This window comes from Solanum tuberosum, unplaced genomic scaffold (genome assembly GCF_000226075.1).
Source record: "Solanum tuberosum cultivar DM 1-3 516 R44 unplaced genomic scaffold, SolTub_3.0 scf00038, whole genome shotgun sequence".
Classification (NCBI taxonomy): Eukaryota; Viridiplantae; Streptophyta; class Magnoliopsida; order Solanales; family Solanaceae; genus Solanum; species Solanum tuberosum.
In genome coordinates, this window is record NW_006238966.1 from 2,183,718 (window position 1) to 2,203,979 (window position 20,262).

Genomic DNA, 20,262 nt, shown 5'->3' on the forward strand with positions numbered 1-20,262 from the left:
ATTGAAGACTCACCACCGATGCTGCTGAACTTAAGATCAGCAACCGATCTATGCATGATCCGACTGCTGAACACCTGAACCTACATCACGAGAAGATGTAGCACAAAGTACGCGCCAATACTTAAAAGGTACTGAGCATGCATAATAGATTATGGCTGAAATAAACATATAACCGAACAAGAAATAAAGCAAGAGCATAATCTGAACATGATATGGATACTGAATACTGAGCTAACTAAATACAATGAAAAATTTAAAACATGCTGAGACTGAATATTGACTGTACTGAAATATGGACAATACAATGAAGTCTGACTAAATGGTGAGAGCTACTAATAACCGATAATAAAAGTACGTGAGCTAAATGTGGAGTCCGATGTATACGCCCCCATCAATAGAACCCAATATACCCTTCCATAGGTATAAAGGCATGCTAGCTTGATCACTAAAATGATGCCTACAGAGGGGACTTACAACCTACGTGGCTCGTAGTTCTGGGACTATATGGGTGACTGACCCTAGTCCAGCTTGGTATTATGCTACTCCAAATAGACTAAATGATTAACAAATTAAGATTGAATTTCTGTAATATACTAGATAGCTCGAACTAACATGCAAACTGAGAATGCACATTTATATACTGATAATGACACATTCAAAACTAGGGCATGTATATCCGAAACAAATGAAATATTTGACCTAGCATGTGTAATTCAAGAACTAAAGAAATACATAGCTAGGGTTCTGAAATTCATGTAAGAAACGATGTAATAACATGACAATCTGATTTGGAACATTAAATTAACTAATTCATGATGATCTTGTGAAGATCTAATAACCCTAGGTCTAGTTATGATACGGGGATCAAGAATCTGACTGAAAACTGGGGACCTAATGGGCGAAAAGAACCCACTAGTGAAATCCCACATACCTAGTGACAAATTTCATGGAGAAATCTTTCGATTTTGGGGCTGGAAGTGATGGAATCTTGTTGCGTTCTTAAACTACGGTTGGTCGCCTCTTCCTTCTCTTTACACTCTTACTTTCTAAGCTTTTGATGAAATATCTGACTTAAGTAAGTTCTAGTTATGTTTCTAGGCTAAAACTAATCAAAACCACGTATTTTAGGGTTAAAACGACATAGTTTAGGGGTCCAATGAAATAGGAAAAGACCAAAAGACCCCTGACTTAAGTTGCAGACGGGGTTGACCACAACCACTTCCATGGACCGTGAAAGAGATCACGGACCGTGAAATGGGTCGTGTTCTTTGGTCTAGTGACTACTAGTTTATGGGGGTCTGCTTTACTAGCTCCACCACGGATCGTGTGTAGGACCACGGATTGTGAAGGTCCTCGTGGTCCTCACTTGGTCCGGTTGTCGGAGGGACCATCTTCATGGACCATCCCACGGCCCGTGTGAATGACCACGGACCGTGAAGGTCCTCGTGGCCTTCACTTGGGCGTGGGGGTCTAAGGGACTGGGTAGGGGGAGAGATACTTGCTAGGTTCCTATGGGCGCTACCACGGCCCGTGAAGGGTTCCATGGCCTAATGTCTCAGCCTGGTGATGTTTAAGTCACCACCACGGGCAAGTCAACGGACTATGGACCCTTTCACGATCCGTGAACCCTACCGTGGTCCACTGGTTTCAGGTAATTTCTGCAATTTTTTCTAGGTCTAGTTTCTGAGGTGTTACAATATCCCTCCCCCTTGGGATCATTCGTCCTCGGATGAAGACTAAACTAGCTGAAATGGAACGGATAAGTTGTAACCCTACGACTAAACATTGGAAAATGATTTCTGACTGAACTAAGTTCCAAAAACATGCAAATATGCTGAAAATGCAAGTACAGAATGAAGGAACGTGATACTAAGACTGATTCTATGCATGAATGACTGAAAAACTAAAAAGGAACTATTACCTCAAGCTAGAATGGAATCGAAAGGAAAGAGGTGTGGATACTTGGACTTCATGGCTGCTTCAGCTTCCCAAGTAGCTCCCTCTACGGACTGACTCCTCCACAAACCCTTGACTGAAGCGACTTCTTTATTTCTCAACCTTCTAACATGACGATCAAGAATCTCAACTGCTACATCCTCATAAGAAAGACTATCTTTCACAGGCACACTCTCTAATGGCACTACGGATACTGGATCACCCACACACTTCTTCAATAGTGAAACGTGAAAGACTGGATGCACTGCTGCTAAATCTTCTGGCAACTCTAACTCATAAGACACTTTACCAATCCTTTTCAAGATCTGTTAAGGGACTACATATTTGGGACTGAGCTTCCCTTTCTTGCCAAATCTCATCACCCCCTTCATAGGTGAGACCTACAGGAAGACCCAATAATCAACTTGGAACTGTAGTTCCCTTCTCCTTACATCTGCATAAGACTTCTGGCAACTCTGGGCTATCTTAAGTCTATCTCTAATAAGTTGCACTTTCTCAATAGCATCAAGAATCGAATCTGGCCCTATCAACTTCACCTACTTCAAACCAACCGATTGGAGATCTACATCTAACCCCATACAATGCCTCATAAGGGGTCATCTGAATTCTGGAATGGTAACTATTATTGTAGGTGAACTCTATAAGAGGAAGGTGATTATCCTAATTTCCCTTGAAGTCGATCACACAAGCTTTTAACATGTCCCCTAAGGTCTGAATGGTACGCTCTACGTGACCATCTTTTTGTGGAGGAAATGTTGTGCTAAGGTTAACCTGAGTTCCAAGACCTCTCTGAAATGACTTCTAGAAATGAGAGGTAAACTAAGGGCCTCTATCGGAGATGATAGACAAACGAACCCCATGTAACCTAACTATCTCATTAATGTAAAGTTTGGCGTAGTCCTCCGCCAAATCTATAGTCTTGACCGCCAAAAAGTGAGAAGACTTAGTAACTCTATCAACTATCACCCAAATGGAGTCATGTTATCTGCAAGTACGAGGTAAACCAGTGACGAAGTCCATGTTGATCACTTCCCACTTCCAAGTGTGAATTTCGATCTCTTGACTCATACCTCCTAGTTTCTGATGTTATACCTTCACTTGCTGACAATTGGGGTGCTTAGCCACAAAATCTGCTATATCCCTCTTCATACCATTCCACCAAAAGACTTCCCGCAGATCACGGTACATCTGAGGGGCACCTAGATGAATAGAATACCTAGAGTTATAGGCTTCTGCAAGAATTTATTGTCTCAATTCGCCCACATTAGGAACACATAATCAACCCTGATAGCGAAGTACACCACCTCCTCTTTGGTAGAAAACCTCCACCCTCTTCTGCTGGATTGCACCCTTTAGCTCCAGCAATATTGGATCACTGTCTTTCTTTTCCTTAACTTCCACTACCAAAGAAGATTCTGACCCATTCTGAACTGTTACACCACCATCTGATATGCTCATAAGACGAACTCCTAAGCGAGTAAGACTGTGAACATCTTTCACTAGTTCCTTCCTTTCTTCCTCAACATGTGCTACACTACCTATCGATAGTCTGCTAAGGGCATTTTCTACCATTGGCCTTACCAGGAAGGTAATGCACACTAATGTCATAATCCTTGAGGAATTCCAGTCATCTTCTCTGGCGAAGATTCAACTCTTTTTGGGTGAACACATATTGGAGTCTCTTATGGTCTGTGAACACATCCACATGAACACCATACAAGTAGTGTGTCCAAAATCATGAGTGCAAACACCACCGCTGCAAGCTTGAACTCATGAGTTTGATAGTTCTTCTTATGGACCTTAAGCAGCCTGGAAGAATAAGCTATAACCTTACCTCACTGCATCAACACAAAACCTAGGCCAACTCTAGATGCATCACCATAGATAACATAACCGTCTGAACCCTCTGGTAGAGTCAAAACAGGAGCTAAAGGCAACCTAGTTTTCAATTCTGCGAAGCTTTTCTCACAATGATCTGACCATTTAAACTTGACCTTCTTCTGAGTCATCCTAGTTAATGGAGAGGCTATGGACGACATCTTTCCACGAACCTTCTGTAATAACCCGCTAGACCCAAGAAACTTTTGATATCTGTAGGAGAGGTAGGTCTAAACCATTGTTTCACTGCTTCTATTTTATGGGAATCTACTCGAATCCCTTCGTTGGATACTATATGCCCAAGGAAAGCAACTAAATGTAACCAAAACTCACACTTGTTAAATTTGGCAAATAACTGTTGATCTTTGAGAGTTTGCAGAACAACTCTCAAATGACTCACATGTTCTTCCTCATTCCTAGAGTATATGAGGATATCATCAATAAAGACGATAACGAACAAGTTTGCTTGAACACTGTGTTCATCAAATGCATGAAAGCTGGAGGAGCATTGGTTAGTCCAAATGACATAACTACTAATTCATAATGACCATACCAAGTTCGGAAGGCTATCTTCGGAATGTCACTATCTCTGGCCTTGAGCTGATGATAACCCGATATGAGGTCTATCTTTGATAAATGACTAGCACCCTAATGTTGGTTAAACAAGTCATCAATCCTAGGGATGGGATACTTATTCTTGATTGTGACCTTGATCAACTACATATAGTCAATGCACAATCTAAGAGATCCATCTTTCTTCTTCATGAACAATACTGGTGCACCCTATGGCGAAATACTAGGTTAGATGAAGCACTTATCTAGAAAGTCTTTCAACTGCCCTTTCAATTCCTTAAGCTCAACTGGAGCCATCATGTATGGAGTAATAGAGATAGGCTAGGTATCTGGAAAGAGATCAATTCCAAAGTCGATTTCCCTTTCGGGAGGAACTCTGAGAAGATTATCTGGAAACACTTTTAGGAACTCATTGACTACTGGAACTGACTCAAAAGTTGGGCTTTCGGAGCTTGAATCCTTAACCCGAAATAGATGATAGAGATAACCCTTAGAGATCATCTTTCTAGCCTTAAGGTAAGAAATGAATTGACCCATAGTCGCTAAGCTACTACCCTTCCATTCTATGATTGGTTCGTTTGGAAACTGAAAATGAACTATCCTATTTCTACAATCAACTGAGGAATAATAGGAATGTAACCAATCCATGCCTAGAATGACATGGAAGTCTACCATTTCTAACTCTACAAAATCTGCTGAGGTGACTTTCTGAGAGACTGTGACAAGGCAGTTTCTGTAAACTCGGCTAGCCATAACTGGAGTAGAGACTGAGAGTTCTGAGAGAGTTTCTAGGCTAACATCAAACTTAACTACTATATAAGAAGTTACAAAGGAAAGAGTAGCCCCTGGATCTAACAAACCATAAACATCGAGATCAAAGACTCGTAATGTACCAGTGAATACATCAGGAGAATCTTTATGATCCTGGCGAGCCTCAAGAGCATAGAGCATGTTTTTGCGTTGTCCGCCACCTGTACCAAATGAGTTACCCTGCTGAGTTGGGCGACTTGGTAGTGCTGCAGAAGTTGTAGGCTGGGCTCAATTAGCATTGCCTCCTTGACCCTGTTTAGAAGGACAATCCCTCAACATTTGATAGATTGACCACAACCAAAGCATCCTTCCTTTCTTTCAAGGCACTCGCCCGGATGGTTCCTACTACACTTAGGGCAAGTTGGGTAGGTTTTGGTACCTGTAACACTCCCCTGAGACTTAGATCCTGATGCCCTAACTTTCTGATCTTGTCTGAACTTGGAAGATGGAACACTAGCTGATGAAGGTGCTGGAGTTGAAGACTTTTGCTTAAATTGCGAGTGATTTCCACCACCCGATTTTTGTTGAGAATAGTCATAGTTCCTAGTTCTAGCCTTCTTGTTCTCCATGGCACGTTCCCTAAGCTTATCACCCTCAACCTGCTGAGCGTGAGTCATAAACCTAGATATGTTCATATCTCTCAGCAACATAGCATTCCTACATTATGTTTTCACCAAGTCTAACACTCCATAAAGAAACTTATTCATATGAGCCCTGGAATCAGCAACCATGTGAGGAGCATACCTAGAGAGTTGGGTAAACTTTAGCCCATACTCTTGGACTGTCATGCTACCTTGTCTTAAGTTTATAAATTCCTGAGCTTTTACCTTTCTAAGCTGAATCTAACTATGTCTGAAATAAGCCTCTAACTAACTAGAAATGTTGGGACATGCCCAAAATAGATCAAGCAAAATTTAATATAAAGCTAAAAGCGATAAAGATAAATATGTCACTAATCCTCGAAGAATGAGGACTTACCACTGATGCTACTGAACTGAAGATCAGGAATCGATCTATGCGTGATCTGACTGCTGAGGACTTGAACCGACATCACGGGAAGATGTAGTGCAAAGTATGCGTCAGTACATGAAAGGTACTGAGCATGCATGATAGATTGTAGCTGAAATAAACATATAACTGAACAAGAAATAAAGCAATAGCATAATCTGAACATGATATGGATACTGAATACTGAGCTAACTAAATACAATGACCAATTTAAACATGCTGAGACTGAATACTCACTGTACATAAATGTGGTCAATGCAATGGAGTCTGACTAAACTGTGGGAGCTACTCATAACCGATAATAAAACCACATAAGCTAAATATGGTGTCTCATGTATACGCCCCATCGAGAGGACCCAATATACCCTGCCAGAGGTATAGAGGCATGCTGGCGTGAACACTAAAATGATACCCACATAGGGGACTTACAACCTATGTGGCTTGTAGTTCTGGGACTATATGGGTGACTGACCCTTGTCCAACTCGGTATTATGCTACTCCCAATAGATTAAATGATTAACACATTAAGACTGAATTTCTGTAATATAGTAGATAGCTCGAACTAACATGCAAACTGAGAATGCACATTTATATACTGATAATGACGCATTCAAAACTAAGGCATGTTTATCTGAAATATCTGGCCTAGCATGTGTAATTCAAGAACTAAAGAAAAATATAGCTAGGGTTCTGAAATTCACGTAAGAAATGACGTAATAACATGATAATCTGATTTGGAACAATAAATTAACTAATTCATGATGATATGTTAAAGATTTAAAAATCCTAGGTCTAGTATGATAAGGGAATCAAGAATCTGACTGAAAACTAGGGACCTAATGGTTGAAAGGAACCACTAGTGAAATCCCACATACCTGGTGATGAATTTCACGGAGAAATCATTCAATTTCAGGGCTGGAACTAATGGAATCTTGCTGTGTTCTTGAACTAGGGTTGGTCGCCTCTTCCTTCTCTTTACGCTCTAAATTTCTATGTTTTTGATGAAAGATCAAACTTAGGTAAGTTCTAGTTATGTTTCTAGGCTAAAACTAATCAAAACCACGTAGTTTATGGTTAAAACGACGTAGTTTAGGGGTCCAACTAAATAGGAAAAGACCAAAAGACCCCTGACTTAAGTTGCAGATGGGGTTTACCACGGCCAATTCGAAGGACCATGAAAGGGACCACGGACAATGAAGTGGTTTTTGGTCTTTGGTCCAGTGACTATTGGTTTCTAGGGTCGGCTTCATGGGCTCCACTACGGACCGTGTGAATGTCCATAGACCGTGAAGGTCCTCATGGTCCTCACTTGGTCTGGTGGTCTAAGGGCCCATTTTCATGAACCATCCCATGGCCCATGTGAAGGACCACAGACCGTGAAGGTCCTCGTGGTCCTCACTTGGTCTGGTGGTCTGAGGGCCCATTTTCATGAACCATCCCATGGCCCATGTGAAGGACCACAGACCGTGAAGGTCCTCGTGCCCTTAACTTGGGCGTGAGGGTCTAAGCGACTGGCTAGGGAGGGAGCTACTGTCTGGGCTCCTACGGGCGCCACCACGGTCCTTCGTCAAGACCATGGCCCGTCATCAATACCGCGGCCCGTGAAGGGTCCTGTGGCCTGACGTCTAGGCCTGGTGATGTTTAAGTCACCACCACGGGTAGGTCAACGGAGCGTGGACCCTGTCACGGTCTGTGAACCCTACCGTGGTCCACTGGTTTTAGGTAATTTCTGTAATTTTTTCTAGGCCTAGTTTTTGAGGTGTTACACTCATGTTGTAATTATTTAGCAACTCAAGGCACCTCCTTTGTCGAATAATTAGATCCTTTTGCTTGAACACCTATTGCAAACTTTTATGGTCGATAAAAACATCAACATAGAAACCATATAAATAATGCCGACAAATCTGTAAGGCAAAGACAACTATCGCTAGTTCCAAGTCATGGGTAGGATAGTCCTTCATGAATCTTAAGTTGTCTTAAGTCATAAGAAATTACCTTTCCTTTTTGTATCAGAACACACCCTAGTCAAATCCTTGTAGTATCACAATAAACAACAAACCTATCAAAGCCTTATAATAAAGTCATCATTAGAGCAGAGGTAAGTCTATCCTACAATTCTTAAAAACTCTTCTCACACGCTTCCCACCATAAGAACTTAATTTCTTTGGGCCAATGTCGTCAATGGAATTGCAATCGAAGAAAATCCTTCCACAAACCTTCTATAATAACCAACAAAATGCAAAAAACTTATAATATCTAAAAGGGATAGAAGTCTAGGCCAACTCTTAACTACGTACGCTTTTGTAGGATCTACCTTAACACCCTTACTGGAAAAAATGCGACCAAGAAAAGCCACGGATCTCAACCAAAACTCACATTTACTAAACTTTGCAAATAGTTGTTGGTTCTTGAAGACTCGCAACTCAATATTGAAATGATTGCCATGCTCATCCTCACTCTGTAAGTAAATCAATAAAAAAAACTACAAAAACATCAAGATATTGTAACACCCCGGAAATTAGTACGTTGAACTAGAGTCTAAACGTGTAGGTTAACGTCAAGGGTTAAGGGCGAGGGTCAAGCGTTTTGGGTGGGGCCTATGGCTAGGGGGCCAAGGTTGCTTAAAAACCACTGCCTACCATGACCATGAGGGTCTTCACGACCCGTGGTGGCCACCACGAGTCGTGGTGCCATCCGTGGTTGGTGAGGCAGCGTGCTCCAAAGCTGCCCAAGCCAAGGCTTCCCTTCACGAGCCACTTCACGGCTCGTAGTCATAACCATGGACCGTGGGAAGGCTTGTGGGGTTGACTTAGCCTATTGGGAGCTTGTAAATTTGAGGGGAGCTACGGGTCAAGGGACCACAGGCACCACCACGGCCATGGTGCCGTCGACAGCTCGTGAAGATGGGTGTGGCCCCTAGGAAGGCCCTACTTAGTAGAGGGAACTTTAGTAAATTCCAAATCAATTAGTTAATTAATGGGATCAATTTTTATTGTTTTATTTCACCTATATAAATGATTTTAAGTCATTAAACACCCCTTTTTACTTCAGTATTCTCCAAACCCAAATCAAACCCCAAAGAGTTCATCTTCTCCAAAATTTCTCTCTCAAGCAGTTCCCAAAGAAGAAGAAGAGGAAGAAGAAGTGGATACTAGGGCTTGAAGAACCAATGTCTTTATTCTCAAATTTAGGGGAAAACTCCATTAAGGTATGGTCGCTTTTCCTCTATGGGTAGCTTTCACCCATAGAGTCCCTTCAAAATTAGATTTCTAACTTTTCAAATTCCCCAAAAGTTAGGGTTTTACTCTAAGTCATGGGTTCATTCCTCAAACATTTTCAAAGGTTAATTTACGATTAATTATGATTGAGCTGATGTTTAATTGTTGATTTTTGATGAAATTCCCCTAAGAACCCATGAATTTCCTAAATTACTAAATTGTGACTTCATGATGTGGGTTGATAGATTAGGGAAGTATGTGAATATAATATGTCTACATTGATTGAGTTTATTGAATTATGTCATTATTCATTCCTAAATTGTAGTAATTATAGGTGTGTTGGTGAATTGTAATTCATGGCCTTGAAGGGGAAATTGTGAAGATTAATATATAATCATGATGCTTATGTATATGCCTTGTGATTTCAATGAAAGTAATAAGATCATGTCTAGAATGCAATTGTGTTATTATTGAAAAGGTATTCTCAATTATACACTTATGAATGATGATGATATATGTGAAAGGTTTCTTTAATGTAAAGTTACATCTTGAATTGGTAGGCTTAGGCACCCTCTTCTTGTGTTACTAATGTATCTTGACTTAATGAACATTGAATCGGTAGACCCAATATTTGTAGCCCTTTCATAAATGATTAATGAAGTGTCCTAAGGCTTTTTCTTGAATCGGTAGACCTAATGTTAGTAGCCCTTTCACGAGGAGTTTGTGAATGAATGTAATGAGAAACCTCGAATCTGTAGACCTAATGGTGGTAGCCCTTTCATGTGTTAAATGATGAACATTGAATCGGTAGAACTAATGGTGGTGGATCTTTCTTGAGGATTCAATGAGCTATCCTAATAATGTACCTTGAATCGGTAGACCTAATGGTGGTGTCCCTTTCATGTGTAATGTACTTTTGGTCGGTAGACCTAATATTGGTAGCCCTCTCAAGTAAGATAATGTCAATGTAATGAACTACTCTGTGGGAATGCAAGCTTAGTACCGAGTGGATATGGTAAGATGGAAGCTCTCCCCATGTTAGGTTTGGTTTCAATCAATATCTTTCTTATCCCATAACTATGTGGCCACATAGTTTATTAGCTAGTGGATCTACCTAAGCTAAAATGTTACCGGTCCTACCTTAGGCAAGTAGACCACCTCTTTCCGGTGTGGGGGAAAGACACCAGATTCCACGATTTTCTTACATGTGTTGATTAGTGCTTATTCCCATCATATGAGATACGTGCTATGGTTACTTGAGAGGTTCTATGAAGTGTGGGTGGTAGTATGGATGCCATCCATGTATTGCACGAGTAGGCTTTGAGAGGGCTATGGTATGATTCTCTAATGTCTAAATGTCTAATGAAATGAATGTGCTCATAATGAAGATAATGAGAATGTTGATTTAAATGCTTAATGAAATGATGAATGCCTTACTTGGATATGTTATTATGAATTACTTTCCTTGTCATGAATTACTAAATGTGAATGTTCCTTATGTATTAGTATTGACTAAAGATGAGTGTGAAAAATGGTAAGTTCATCTAAGGTGGCCTCAAAGTGGTACTTAGTAGGAATAATAGTATGGGATGCTATACTTGCATGCACAAGTATAGCTTAGGGTTACTTGAGATGGAGGTTCCAAAGTGTGATAATGGCTCATATGTTGATTATGTTTGCATCTTATGCCTCTTATACTAAAGTTCATGATGTTTATCAAAATTGGCATAATGCATGGTTACCAACCAAAATGTCCTTTTAAAGAATGATTTGAGCATGGTCATCATACTTAGTACATTTTTGTGTTCTAACCCATATTTCTTCTATTTTTACTACAAAGTGTAGGTTTCGGATCTTAAGGTGATTTCCTTGGAGTAAAGTTTGGACTGACTAATCTATAAGCTAGTGGTGAGTCCTCAAGATTCGAGGACGTATGAGAGTCTTTAGTAGTTTCCTTTAATGTCATTTTAAGTTTTAGATTATGTTAAAGGGTTGTGACCCTATTTTTGATTCAAGATGTTTTTAGCTGGCCATGTGAGACAAGTAGACTTCCAATGTTTTAAATGATGTTTTCGATTGTATGGATTAAAAAGAGTTTTAAATTCCACACTATTTCTATTATCTTGTGTGATGACATGCTATGTTGCTTGTATGTGGCTTTTCAGAGTCTTGTACGCCATGTCACTGATTAACGCATCAAGTGGCATTTCATCCAATACTAAATGCCAACGATCGTTCTTCAGTATAATAACCCAACTACGTGAGTTTGGGTCGATCCCACAAGAAGTAGTGCTTCCTTCGAATTCAATAATAAAAGTATAATGACAATCTCTCCAATCAAACAATTCTTGCACAATTAATATTCAAATCTCAAAATTTGGGTTTTGAATACCAAATTCAAACTTACACTTCAAAACAAGCAATCAAAAAATTTGAGTAAAACTTGGGGAATTGATCAGCCAATTATTGAATCACAACGAAATGGTTAAATATTAGTACTCATAATGGGATAATTTGTTGTGGGTAGGTCGAACCATATATAAAGTAAATTTCTCTCGAACAATTACCTTTTCTATGTTGAATTCTCTCGAACTTCAACACTGAACGAATGAAACCCGACTCTTTACCCTCTTGAAATCCTGTCTCTCGAGTTTGATACAAAGGAAGGGTTACTTGTTTCACTCTCTCGAGCTGAAACGAAGGAAACCCACTAGTAAGGATGCTAAGATTGCCACCTTGGTTCCACACCTCTCTCTCGAGCAAGTGCACAACACTGAAATTGACACACGAAGCAACACAATTCAATCTCGAAACACAGCAACAACTTAGACCCACTTCAAATTATCACCAATCTTTGCAATTAATAAACACCCACTAAGTAAATATCAACAATTGGATCTATAATCAAAACCCCAAGTAAAGAGTTTTAGCCACTCCTCTCAAAAATAAAAAAGATCAAAATTAATTATCACTCTCATAGTTGGGTACAGAATAAGAGTTGTAGATGAAACTCAATTGATAATATTCTCTCCTACAAAATCTCTCTCGAAATCTTGCTAAAAGTGCTAACTAAACCATTTGGCAGTGTTTTCTCTCTATATAATTATTTCCTCTCTTTCTGAATGAATTTCTCTCTCTAGCCAAAACTAATTTAAACAAGTCTGAAATGTCACTGCTCAGGGCTACTCGACGAAGTAAGTCGGGTATCACTGACACATCGGCGATTCGCCAATTTCTCTTTATCTCGCCTTTATTTTTCATTTTTCTTGGTCTGGCTACTGTAACTTTAGGCAATCTAGGTCGGTATCGCTGAATGACTCCGTGATTCACCCATTATCAGTCCATCTCGCCTATCAGTACTTGCTTGTATCTTCTTTCGTACTTTTGGTGACCTGGTTGTCCTTCGCAGACTAGATCGACGATATGCCAAATATGGTTGTTGTTCGCCAAATTTGTCCCCATTTTAGCTCCAGTGTTCTATAACTTTAAGCAGTATCTTTGGCGATTTGGTTATGCGCTGAATGCTATTGTCGATTCGCCGAACGACATCGTCGTTCATCAGGTCTTCTTTTCTTCATTCCTTAAGCTCTCTTTGTTTCTTTCTGGTCAATATTGTCCATGCTTTGTCTCTAACTCCAAATACCTGAAACTCAAGGGTTTTCATCAGCTATTGTGACGAAATATGCATTTGAGGACACTAAATTTATCAAAATGAAGCCCTAAATGAGTCCAAATCGTGGACTCATCAACACCCCCAACTTAAACTTTTTCTTGTTCTCAAATAAAGCTCAAGTTCAGCAGTTAAAAAAAGATGTCTCAAACAGTGCTACACAAGACTCAATCGTGAATGCGCCCAAAAAGCCTCAACTTACTCACGCTAGGATCAGTTTTGTACTCAAAGTTTCAAGTTGTGACACACCATTATCCAAAAATCTCAAGCTCACAATACTTGCTTCAAATGCAAGTTCAACCTCAACTAAGGTATTCAAATGCCCTTACACAAATAGTGATTCCATATTCACACACAATGGTTCAATCATTTAAAGTTCCAAAATCAAGATCAACACTTACACTCAAAAAGATAAACACAATGCATGATTTCACCCATAGGTTTTCCCTTATTTTCCAATTGACTTTTGCTTCAGCTCATTCAAGATCAAAAAGGTCTTTCCAAGGCTTATAATGGGGCTGAGTGTAAAGGTATGGTCATTTAGGATTATAGGCTAAAAATCCTCATGAACTGTGATGTGAACAACACCTTCTTTATTTCTCTTTGTCATTTTCATTCAAGCTTAAAAGTAACCTCTTATTCAACTTCCATGATTCATTGGAAACCCCATTTTCTTTGTATTTTAAAGCTTTATTGCACAAACTTTTTTTTTGTATGGAGGGGCTCCATTTTTCTCAAAACATGGGCATGAGGGACTTCTTTGCATTTACTCAATTTGCCTTCTCTCTCCACCCCACCCCAAACTTAGGCTTTTGGCCTAAGTTTACTTATTCAAACAAACCACAGATCATGAGGATTATGGGTAATGGATAAGGAGAGGTTAGAATGTTACCAAGTTTCTTCCAAGAAAAGGTCAAGGATCAAATGGTGCTCAAAAAGAGGTTCACACACTCACAAGGTAAGCCACAAAAGAGGTATACTTTCAAATTGGTTCACACTATTTAAAATTGCCTAAGTTCATCTCAAGAAATTGCATCACCTTAGTCCACCAGATGAACGGGGAAAATTCTAGTTGTCAACAGACATGGTTTACGGTAAGCTCATCACACAAGGCATTGACACCCAAGTCAAACAAGACTCCACACTTTCGCTAGTGTGCAATGTTCATCACAAGAGACTCAATTCGATAATTGACTAGTCACACCGAGATTCAAAAAGTTCACATATTATCTATGCTACTTCAATTGGCTTCATCGTAGCCACGCATTCATTTTTGTTCGAGAGGAGCACTGTTTAGGTCATTAGTATTGAACAAACCGATACTTAAATTTGCACAAGAACAACCACATTCCACACAAACAAGGGGTATTGTCAAAACGAGGAGGAGGTTCGCTGAGGACACTGAGCTATCTCCACACCCCACCAAATACAGTCAACATTGTCCCCAATGTGGTTAGAGACCGGGTATTTATCGCAAGTAAACTAAATAGGGTCAATAAATAAATATTGACAACAACTGAAAACAATCTAGTGTGTAAACAACTAGAGTAGAGTCATGAGAAATCTTCACTAAATGCCCAGTTGGTGATGGAGTGGACTGATCGCTGAGTGCTTCGGCGCTGCGCCTAATACTCTTCAGATCACCCTTAGTTCCAATAGCTTGCACTCCCAGAGAAGGTAAATCAGCGGAGATAGTATGGATCACTAAACAATCTCGATGATCCACATAATGAACTTAAAGCATCGCCAGTCGATTCTTGAGGACCACTTTGATTAGAAAGGGCGAGAAAAATCGGGTCGCCTAAACATATCAACGATATGCCGACCGATGAAAGTATCCCGCCGAATGTTCCACAGTCTCAGTCTCACTTTTTAGGTTCATAAGGCAAACCAAGTCGTGTTGGCCGAAATAGTTTGGCGACTCACCAAGAAGATATTTGTCTCGCTCATGATTCCTACTCTTACAAAATCAACACACATTATTCAGAACACTAACACTTGGGTTGACTCCCAAGAAGCGCCTTATTTAACGTCGTGGCGCGATGTGGAATTGCTCTCAAGCATCTTCCAGGTACACCACCTCAATTAAGGAAATCTCCTGGCATTTGCCAAAGTATAATTTTAAGCATTTCCCATCCACCTTAAATGTAGGTCCCTCTTCACCCTCAACTTCGATGGCACCATTGGTGAATACTCTTGTCACTCTAAATGGTCCTGACCATTTGGACTTGAGCTTTCCTGGAAAGAGTCTAAGTCAAGAATTGTATAGTAACACCTAGTCTCCCACTCTAAACTCCCTCCTAAGGATTTTAGCATCATTCCATTTCTTCATCTTTTCCTTGTAAAGGGATGAACTTTCATAAGCTCTGAATCTGAATTCATCCAATTCGTTTAACTATTCCACTCTCCCCCTTGAGGTCGTTATCCTGTCCATATTTAAAGCTTTCAATATACACAACACTTTGTGCTCCAACTAACGGGTGATGGCATGATTTACCAAAAACTAGTTGATACGAAGACATCCCAATGGGTGTTTTGTAATTGGTTTGATATGCCCATAGTACGTTATCGAGCTTTCGAGACCAATTGGTTATATTGGCATTCACTATCTTGGCCAAGATGCTTTTGATCTCCCTGTTTGACACTTCAACCTGGCCACTTGTTTGGGTGTTATGGGGCCGCTACTTTCTATTTCACCCCATACTTGATTAATGTAGCATAGAACCACTTGTTGCAAAACAGGGATCCCCCATCACTAATAATCGCCCTAGGAGTGCCAAATCTCGCAAAGATGTAGCGTTTTAGAAATTGGACGATACTTTTTCTTTCATTGTTTAGAAGTGCAACAGCCTCCTCCCATTTGGAAACATAAACTACATCCACCAAGATATAATACTTAATTCCATATGAGCTCACAAAGGGGCCCATGAAATCGATTCCCCAAACATCAAATAGTTACACTTCTAAAATAGGAGTAAGGGGTAACTAGTGCCTTTTAGAGGGATGTCTTGTAATTTCCACTTTGGAGAACTTTAGCGGTTGTGCGCACACCGCTATGGTGGCCTCCAACGGAGTGCAGCATGATCACTGTGAACAATCACTTTAGTGCCTAAAAAATTATGCCCAGAATTTCTCAAATGCATAAACTACCGCAAGCAACTTTTGTTCAGTAACGGTACAGCTACGTTGAGCACTATTTGTGGTCTTGCTTGCATTATAAATTCGATGAAAAAGCTTGTTGCGTTTTTGTCCCAATACCACACCCAAAGACGTGCCACTAGCATCACACATCACTTCGAAAGATTTATACCAATCAGGGCTGATAATGACCAGGGTGGATACTATTTTTTCTTTCAAACATTGAAACGCCGCCATACAAGCGTCATCAAAATAAAACTTTACTTTCGTCTCCAAGAGTTTGCACAGGGGGTTTGAATTCTTTGAGAAGTCCTTGATGAACCTCCGAAAGAAACCGGCATGTCCCAAGAAGCTGGGAACACCCTTTACTGAAATCAGTGGAGGTAGTTTCTCAATCACCTAAATTTTTGCCTTATCGACTTCCAGTCCTTTTTGTGACACTTTGTGCCCTAGAACTATGCCTTCCATCACCATGAAGTGGCATTTCTCCCAATTCAGAACCAGGTTTGTTTCCACGCATCTTTGGAGTACTTTCCCCAAGTGTACCAAGCATTCTTCAAAGGTATCTCCTACGACTGAAAAGTCATCCATGAATACCTCCATAGAGTCTTCTACCATGTTCGCAAAAATGGATAACATGCAACCCTGAAATGTCGTCGGGGCATTACATAGCTCAAATGGCATTATTTTAAATGCAAATGTTCCATAAGTCAGGTGAAGGTAGTTTTCTCTTGGTCTTCCAAAGAATAGATATTTGGTTGTAACCGAAGTACCCATCTAGAAAGCAGTACCAGCCCCTCTCTAATAGTCAGTCAAGCATTTGGTCCATAAAATGCATTAGAAAGTGATCTTTTTCAGTCCACAAATTTATCTTTTGATAATCCATGCATACTCTCCACCCGGTCACTGGTCTAGTCGGCACAAGATCCCCCTTTGCAGTTGGGACTACGGTGATACCTCCCTTTTTTGGTACACATTGCACTGGGCTTACCTATTTGCTATCCGCAATAGGGTAGATCACACATGCATCCAACCACTTGATGATCTCCTTTTTTACCACTTCTTGCATTGGTGGGTTCAATATCCGCTGATGCTCAACACTAGGTTTACACTCATTATCAAGATGAATTTTTTGAGTACAAATACCGGGAGGAATGCCCACTATATGAACGACTTTCCATCCTATAGCTTTTATATGTTTTGGCAACACTTCAAGGAGTAATTTCACCTGCCATTAAAGCAAGTCAGCTGTAATGATCACTGGTAAAGTGTTATTTTCCCCCAAGAAAGCGTATTGGAGATGAGATGGAAGAGCTTTCAATTCCAGATTAGGTGGTTCTTCTGTTGATGTCTTTGCGGGAGGACTCTCTTTATATTTAGGTCAATATCCAACTTGATTGGAGTCTTTGAATATCCTCCTAATCCCGAAAAGACAGCTACAACTTCCTCATAGCCCTGAACTTTAGATTCATCATGATTAGCTAGTACAACTTTAAGGGGTTCGTTTATGCACATCAAATAGCTTACATTAGCTATTTCCTCATCAATAACATCATCTGTAGACACCACATGAATATCACTTGGGTTTTTCATGGATTTACAAATATTAAAGGTTACTTCATCTTCTTTCACCCGAAACTTCAATTTTCCACTTTCAACATCTACCAATGCTCTCCCGGTTGTTAATAATGGCCTTCCCAATATAATGGGAATTTCGTCATCTATTTCACAATCTAAGATTAAAAAAATCAGCTGGAAAGATGAATCAATCGACCTTTGCCAAGATGTCATGAAGTATCCGAACAGGATATTTGATTGAACGGTCTGCCATCAAGAGTCTCATTGTGGTTTCTTTCGGTTCACCCAACCCAAGTTGTTTGTATATCACATAGGGCATTAAGTTGATGCTTGCTCCCAAATCGCATAAAGCTTTAGAAAATTGGAGCATGCCTATGGTGCAAGTAATAGTTAATGCTCTAGGATCTTCTCTCTTTTTTATCATCTCCTTAGTCATGATTGCACTACAACTATGGGAAACTTCAATTGTCTCAAAATCTAAAATCCTCTTCTTTATGACCAACTCTTTCATGAACTTGGCGTATCCCGGCATTTCCAATAAAGCTTCCACAAAGGGGAGGCTAATTGATAGTGTCTTGAACACTAACAAGAACTTTTTTAACTTCTTATCTACATTTTTCTTCTTTAATATTTGGGGAAATGGTGGAGATATTTTCGGTAAAGGTTGCATGACTTTTGGAGTTTGAACGTGTTGGTTCACTTCCTATTGTTGTTCTTTGGTAATGTTTTGATGAATAAGCAACTTTTGTTCCTCCATGCCTTCACCTTCTTCATGCTTTTGAGCATTTTTATTTCCCATCACATTACCTATTGCCACATTTCCGCTACGAGTAACTACAACCATCCCTCTATCGTCGCATACCCTTGTTATATTTGGTTTCAACTAAGCCGATAATAAACTCAGTTGTCCTTTGAGTGTCTTGATGGCATCGGCATGAGAGTTCACTTTACTGTTCAATGATGAAAAGTCATCTTTCATCCCTTTCAACAAATCATCCGAACCTTCAACTTTGTCAAGTATGCGAGACAACAAGTCATTCACCCGAAGACTGCCGCACTCCCTTTAGATTTTGGGCTTTCACTTGAGTGAGTGTGGTTCTCCTCATAATCATCTTCCCTTCTCCAATAATCATTTTGCTCAGCCCAATCTTGATAGTATCTCTTTTGTTCTTCTCCCTTATGATAGTTCCAACATTGATCTCCGCCTCGCTGTAGATAGCGTGGGTGGAAACCCTCCTCATACCTTTTGGAGTTCGAACCTTGATTCTCCCCCGGCCTTGAGTAACCGAAAGAAGAACCCTCCTCAACTGTAAACATTCAACATGTCCCCTTCATCTGCTCTTGTAGAACTTTCATTTGGGTTAACATCTTCTTAATGTTCTCATCCCTCTCTCTCTTTATCAAGTTTTTCTTGTGTTAATCGAAAATGAAATGGAGAGACATGTTCCTCTTGGGTGTACCATGCTTGGTTTCCTAGTAATTTTACTCAAATGGTTGTAGCCTTATTCCTCCTCGTACCAATTGATCAACTACTCCTTTATTAACCGAATCTAGACTCCGGTAGAAATATTGAAGCAACAAATCATTCTGTAGCCCATGAGCTGGGCATTTAAGTAGGAGCTTCTTGAATCTCACCCACGTTTAATGGATGGGTTCTCTCTCTCGTCGCTTGAAACTTTGAATTTCATCTCTAAGTTTCTTCATCTTTGATGGAGAAAAGAATCTTGTGTTAAATGCTACAACCAGCTCCTCCCATGATGTGATAGAATTGTTTGGTAACTCGGCTAACCATTTATTAGCTTCTCTTGTTAAGGACAGTGGGAATAACCGCAGCCGAATTGACTCTTGAGACACATTTTTGAATGAAAAAAGGCTGCAAACCTCAATAAAATATCTCACATGCTCATACGGGTCTTCGTGATCTAACCCTCCATATACTCCCCTCATTTGGAGAAGATGAAGAGTTGTGCTAGTGACTTCAAACATCGCACTCTCATCAGTTTGTGGGATGCAAATTGAATCCATCCCACGCAATTGTGCTGGGTTGTAGACACTATTGATGTCGTCTATACATTCTCAATGACCTGCTCGGCTATCATTCATCTCTTCTTCACTCATGTTCATTTCTACGTAGCCCAACCACTACCTACAAAAGTAGCCGAAACTACTTCAACTATAGTTAATTAATTTTTAGAGTATCAAATCTTCAATCAAAGAATTCTAACCAATTCTACTAACCGGCAGCGGCACCATTTTGATTAACGTATCAAGTGGCATTTCGTCCAATACTAAATGCCAACGATTGTTCTTCAGTAAAATAACCCAACTACATGAGTTGGGGTCAATCCCATTGGGAGTAGTGCTTCCTTCGAATTCAATAATAAAAGTACAATGACAATCTCTCCAGTCAAACAATTCTTGTACAATTAATAA